The 6,439-nt window shown below is 51.3% G+C and overlaps 1 pseudogene; it reads left to right on the top strand.

The window, feature by feature from the left end:
* Positions 1-349: 349 nt before the first annotated feature.
* LOC146339839 (uncharacterized) lies at positions 350-4,537 on the top strand (annotated as a pseudogene).
* Positions 4,538-6,439: the final 1,902 nt, after the last annotated feature.

Here is a 6,439-nt window from a genome sequence, read left to right as displayed (position 1 = left end):
TTTTTCTCTTGGTGGCCATGGGGCTGCGGGATCTGCAGTGAGGCGGCGACTCTGGGCGTCAGGGCCTGAGCTTCTGGGGCCTGCCAGCCTGAGGTTTGGAGGGAGCCTTGGGGGCTGGCTTCCTTTTGGGGGTTTTCTCCCGGCCTGGAGGAGGGTCCTCTCACTGAGTCCCAGGGCTGTGGAGGGGGGGTGACCAACTTGATAACCCTTTAGAGTTTTCCAAAAAGGGGGGGGGGCTCATCTTCCTTTGCGGTGGGGAGGGAGGGGTTATTCCCAACACCTATTCCCCTACCACAGCGCACCTTTACCTTCCCAGGCACCAACTCCTGCGCCCAACCATCTAGCTAACATGTCCCCTAAAAAAGGACAAGGGGGCAAGAAGGGAAAGGGCAAAGCCCCTCACCCTCCAGCAGAAAGACCTCAATGGAGGCATGCGTCTTCATCAGAGGGGGAGGAGGACCCCGATTTGGCACTGATTCTGTCCCGTGTGGTGGTGATGGAAAAAGACAAAGGGATTGCACCACCTGTACCTAGGCCAACCTCATTGGGCGGGTCTCAGCCTAAACAGACTAGGCGATAGACCTAGCATACATTGTTGTCTTCCCTTTCAGAGCATCTAGATGCAGTTAAGGAATCTTCCAGCTCTGCTTTCACTCAGCATCCTGTACCAGCTCCCCCTGCAGCTAAAGGGACAACGTCAGCGGCGACGCAGGCATCAGGGTACTGCATCTCCAGGGGACCCTGCTCTGACTGTCCCAGTTGCAGGTGAGGCAACTTCCTTTAACACCTTCCACTGGCAGGTGTGGGGCCCGATGGGGCCATGGGGATGGTTCCCATGGATGTCAGCCCCTAGATGGCCCTTTTCTCTGCCTGCGCAAGATCCAGTCCATCCAAACGCAGCTGGGAATGAAGTTTTGCCTCAGATAGTTACACAGCCCCCACCTGTCCTAGTAACACCAGTGGGGGGCAGGGTCAACCATGGCACATTACAGCTCGGACACCTTTGCTGTTGCGGGCACACTGGACACTTCCATTTCCCCTCAGATACGGCCTGGAGGTGACACTGCACCCCTTTTGGGGCCCTCTGCAGGGCAATACATCTCACTGCCAGAGGCTGGTCCATGTCAGCCTTCCCCAGCAACAATGGCCTGTGCATCAGTTTGGCTGGGCCCAGCGGGCCCCGCCAATGTGGGCCAGGCTCAATCCTCCTCGACATAGACGGACAGACCCATATGCCAACGTGTGGAAGGATGCCATACCCACCGGTAGTACATCCATCCTGCTAGGTTTTCATCTTTTGCCCCCCAGTAGGGATAAGATCTTATGCAGATAATTCATTGATGTTTTCTCCTTGTTATTTCGTGAACCTGACACTAAGGATAAGGAGAAGTTGGGTGATAAGGAACAAGACAAAGGCAGGCATAAGAAAGTCACTCACACCTGGGCCAACTGGCTGCCAGGCTTTCTGATTTATATGGGGATATTACAACAAAAATTCCCTGGCCCAGGGTGGGTCCTTACTAAATATTTAGATATGATTTATAGGGCATACTCTGAGTATGAGGGCAGGGCTTGGCTGGCCTATGATGAGGCCTTTCGTATGAGGGCTGCTGTGGACCCCTCCCTCCGCTGGCACATCAATGAACAGGATCTGTGGCTTCAGTTCATGACTCCAGCTAGGCCAGGATTTGGTGATAGATTAAACAGTGGTCATATTTTGGCCAAACAGCCACCCATTTCAACTGTTCAGCCAAATGTGGGGCAGGTGGTTCAACACCGCTTGCTTTGCTGGGAGTACAGTTTTAGAGGCTTCTGTTCCTGAAACCCATGCCGCCTAGGGATGTCAGAGAATTCCGCGACAGATCTCAGTGAGGCCAAATGCAAGTGCATTCGGCCCCCCGAAATCCATCGCAGAACGAAGCCTCCGCCTCCCCCAACCTACGAAAGTCAGGTGGGACAATGCCCCCGCCCCCCCAACCCATGAAAGTCATGCGAAATGGAGCACTTACTTGCTCCCGTCAGCGCCGACTTGCAAACGGCTTCTTCATGGCCGTGATAGGCTACGTAAATACATACATACCCTATCACGGCTAACGCAGGGACGCCTTTTGCGTCCCTGCAAAGGCCATGATAGGCTACGTAAGCATTTATGTAGCCTATCACTGCAGTCTTAAAAAAAAAAAAAAATGCGTATGCCACGTCATCAGCACCCTGTCCTCCAGCAACACCAGAGTTATGTCATTGGTAAGGGGGTTCACACTGCATTGTCTGTGACATAATATCTGGTTCTGCGCCTGACACATACCCAGCTTAGATAATCCGATTGCTGACACTTTGTCATGTAACCAGGTTGAACGGTTCTGGGAGTTGGCCCCTTGGGCATGTCCATTGCCAGACCCCATGCCAGCAGCACTATGGGAGATTGGTGGACTGAGGCGGAGCTCGCCATGATGAACTCCATAGCTCCTAGCACCAGAGCTGCTTACGACAAAGCAGGTAGGGAATTTCATGATTTCCGATGCAATCAGCAGTTGCAACGGTCATGGCCCATCCCCGTGGACCATCTTTTGCAATTCTGCATGTCTTGTCGGAATAGGGGGCTTTCGGCTAGGACTATCAGCAGCAAGCTGGCAGCCCTGGCCTTTTGGTCTAAATTTAGAGGTGTGGCTGATAACACTTAGGGATGTCAGAGAATTCCGCAACGGATCTCAGTGAGGCGAATGCCAGTGCATTTGCCCCCCCAAAATCCGTTGCGGAATGAAGCCCCTGCCCCCCCAACCCACAAAAGGCACGCGAGACGAAGTCCCTGCTGCCCCCAACCCACAAAAGGCGTGCGAGATGAAGTCCCTGCCACCCCCAACCCACAAAAGGTGCGTGAAATGGAGCACTTACCTGCTCCCGTCCATGCTGCCTTGCGAATGGCGGCCGTCCTGCAGCCGCCATTCGCTTCCTCTTCATAGCCGTGATAGACTACATAAATACTTACGTAGCCTATCATGGCTAACGCAGGAATGCCATTTGCATCCCTGCGGAGGCCGTGATAGGCTACGTAAGTATTTACGTAGCCTGTCACGGCAGGGGGGAAAAAACCCAGCGGCGGCTACCGCCATTTGTGTATGCTGGGTTTTTTCCCCCTGCCGTGATAGGCTACGTAAATATTTACTTAGCCTATCATGGCTAAATACAGGGACGCAAATGGTGGCAGCTATGACAACTGCCATTCCGGGGGGGAGGACCGGATCGCCTCCCCCCCGTCGAGGATTCCAGGGGGAGGGATGGAGCGCCTCCCCCCCAGCGGAAACAGAACAGAATGGAAGGTAAGTGTTCCGTCCATCCCTAATAACACTCTTGATTTCAGGTGTGGCGAGCCATTCAGGGTTGGGCCAGGATGTCACCTCCAGCTGCAGATTCTAGGCTCCCCCTTTCTCCAGACATCCTGTTAGGACTCCAGGGATTGTGGCCATCCATATGCACTCTGTGTTTTGAAGCATCATTGTTTCACTAGGGTTGGCGGAGAATTTCTCCATGAATCTTCGGGAGGTCGAGTGCCGAAAGATCGCTGGACAGAATTTTTGGGGGAGGGACGGAGCGCCTCCCCCCCACCGCAAATGTCACCCTTCGAAAAGGTAAGTGACTTTCGTACTTCCCTAGTTTTGCCATTGTGATGGTTCCCCCTGATGAAATATCAATTTTGGGCTGTTACTAAGGCAGCATTGGGTACCCTTGGTCTAAGTAAATTCTGCTTTGGGATGCATTCTTTCTGAATAGGGGACACTTTGACAGCTGCACCTTTGGGTTTCTCAACTGACCAGGTGAAGGCTGTGGGCAGATGGTGCTCCAAGGCCTTTAGGGCTTATGTCAGGCCTTTACCTTGATATAGTAGTGACCACCCCCCAAGTTTATTCCAGTTCTTACTCTTTTCTTGTTTCTTCCAGATCCATGGAATGGACGTGAACCCATGCGTGTGCTCGTATGCGGACACAGCATGGTGTTCTGAGCTGGTCGGAGGGCTTCCAGGTCGGGCTGTGGATCCCAGCTCGGGCTGTCCCGGACTGTCTGCATGCAGTGGCTAGGCAGACGAGGCATGTGGTGGGAGCGCCTCCTGCCCACTCTATTCCATCAAGGTTTGGTGCGTGTCCCCCCACAGGTTTTGGTGCTGCATCTTGGGGGGAATGACCTGTGTTGTTGAAAAGGCAAGGGCCTTATTTTGCAAGCATTGGAGGATTTTCAGGTTATTAGGCACTCTTGGCTGCGTGTCACCATCGTTTGGTCGTGCTTGCTCCCAAGACTTTTCTGGTGGAATGTCAAGAATGAGCAGGACATTGAAAGGGCTCAACAGAAAGATAACAGGGAAATAGCTGGGGCTATTTCAGCATGGAGATGGGATATTTCTCATCCAAAAATTTTACAGACACAGGGGGAGCTCTATAGGCAGGATGGCGTGCACTTGTCCAATTTAGGGAACAACATATTTTTTTTGGAGCTGCAAAGGGGCCTGTGGGAAGTAATTCAGCACGGGTGGGGGGAGTTTGACTAAGCAATAGGCTTGTCACTCCCTGAGGCTGTTAGGACGGGCACTGGGGATGAGAATAGGGATGGTGAGCATTCAGAGGCATGGTTATTGTGACAGGTGACACCTGAGGCCTCCCTCTCTGGGTTTCGCGGCCCATCAGGGGGATAAGGGTTACCTGGGAGGCCAACTCACCTCACCCACCCGGTGTTGTGTGGCCCAGGTGGGGGTGACAGGGGAAGGCCTACCTCCCCCAAAAGGGGTAGCCCTGTGGGGTAGTGAGATGACAAACCACCACACAGGCTTTGAATGTTTTCGCCCATGTCAGGGACAGCTAGAGGCTGCCCCAGTTTAGCTGCCCATCCTGTTTTCCCTTTTGCAGATTTATCAATAAATGTGGCCCAATTTGAACCCAAGAACCTGTGTCAGTGTCTTTATTTTCCCATCTTTGCTCACAATGCCCCATGGGAATTAGGGATGTACGAAAGTTCCGCCACGGATCTCGGGGAGGCCGAATGCCAGCACATTTGGCCCCCTGAAATCGGTGGCGGAACAGCCCGCCACCCCCCCGCCACCCCGCCGCCACCCCCCCGGGACAGGACTCACCTGGGGCGGATTTTCCTGGTGGCGGTTTGGCAGCGGCGGCGCCGGCGGCCGGTCTTCCGACCGGCTGCCACTGCTGCCATTTCCAGGTTTAAAAAAAAAAAAAAAGTGATAGGCTACATAAAGATTTACATAGCCTATCACAGCTAGATTTTTAAAAAACACCGTGATAGGCTACATAAATCTTTACGTAGCCTATCATGGCTGACTACTGCTGGCGGAACTGACCGGCGGCTCCGCAGAATCGCTGCAGAGCACAGCCGGCCGGCCAGGATTCCGGGGGGGGGAGGAATGGAGCGCCTCCCCCCCAGCGAGGATTCCGGGGGGAGGGACAGAACGCCTCCCCCCACACCATCAGCATAATCCCTGAAAGGTAAGTACCTTTCGTACATCCCTAATGGGAATGTAGCACCATTCCTGATAGCAGCCTCACATCATGAGGTAGCATTGTTGCCATGAGGCATTCTGCCCCAAATTACAAAAAGTACCCCGTAGAGGGCCAAATTACAAAGGATACCCTGTGGAGGGCTTTCTTTCCTGTTAAAAGAAAATAAAATAAATCTTGGCCATCTCATCATTAAACTGAAGATATAAGTTCAATGGGACTTACTCCCAGGTAAATGTGCATAGGATTTCAGCCTTAGATTGTGATCCTGAAATGGAAATTACTCGTCAGTTGTCCTATTAGCATTTCATGAATTCTCTTGTAACTGTTTCCACTCTCTATAATGTTACTCAAGGGGTTTATTTAACATTAAGCAATAATAAATGGAAAGGGTGCATTTATTTGAGGTGACTAATGCAAAACATAATTAGTTCAAACGTAAACTAAAAAGGCCTTTCCACATCCTCAGACTTATAATTGATTTTAAAAGCCTGCCTCCATTATTGTTCTAATGTACAACACCCAGGAAGCATTTTAGATTACATTATTCGAGTTAGAAAACTCAAAATATAATTTAGTTGGCAGTATGCCAGCATGCATTTTAGTGGGGATGGAACAGCTCCTTCACTGAACAAATAGCTGCCTACTTAACCAGCTATTAGAGCTGTGTGAACTCATCCACTCAACCAAGAGTTAGGAAGCTTTGCTCCAATCTGCTACCATGCCAGATTTGAAAATAATATGTTCATTGTCCAATGCAAGCTTCATTTCAATAAATACAAACATCTTCCATAGAAGAAAGGTATGTCAAATAATGGAGGACAATATGAAATATTCTAATTCTTTTATTTTCCTTTCTGCAGTTCCTTTTGGATGCAAAATTAGCAAACGTAGCTAATTTGCACTGCCTGGATTTATATATGAACTGGAACATGGTTGCA

This window comes from Heloderma suspectum, chromosome 7, assembly GCF_057233095.1.
Source record: "Heloderma suspectum isolate Gila_16-S chromosome 7, 16-S_ref, whole genome shotgun sequence".
Lineage (NCBI taxonomy): Eukaryota > Metazoa > Chordata > Lepidosauria > Squamata > Helodermatidae > Heloderma > Heloderma suspectum.
The sequence above is the reverse complement of the archived record's forward strand: the minus strand, read 5'-3'. Positions and strand labels throughout refer to the sequence as shown.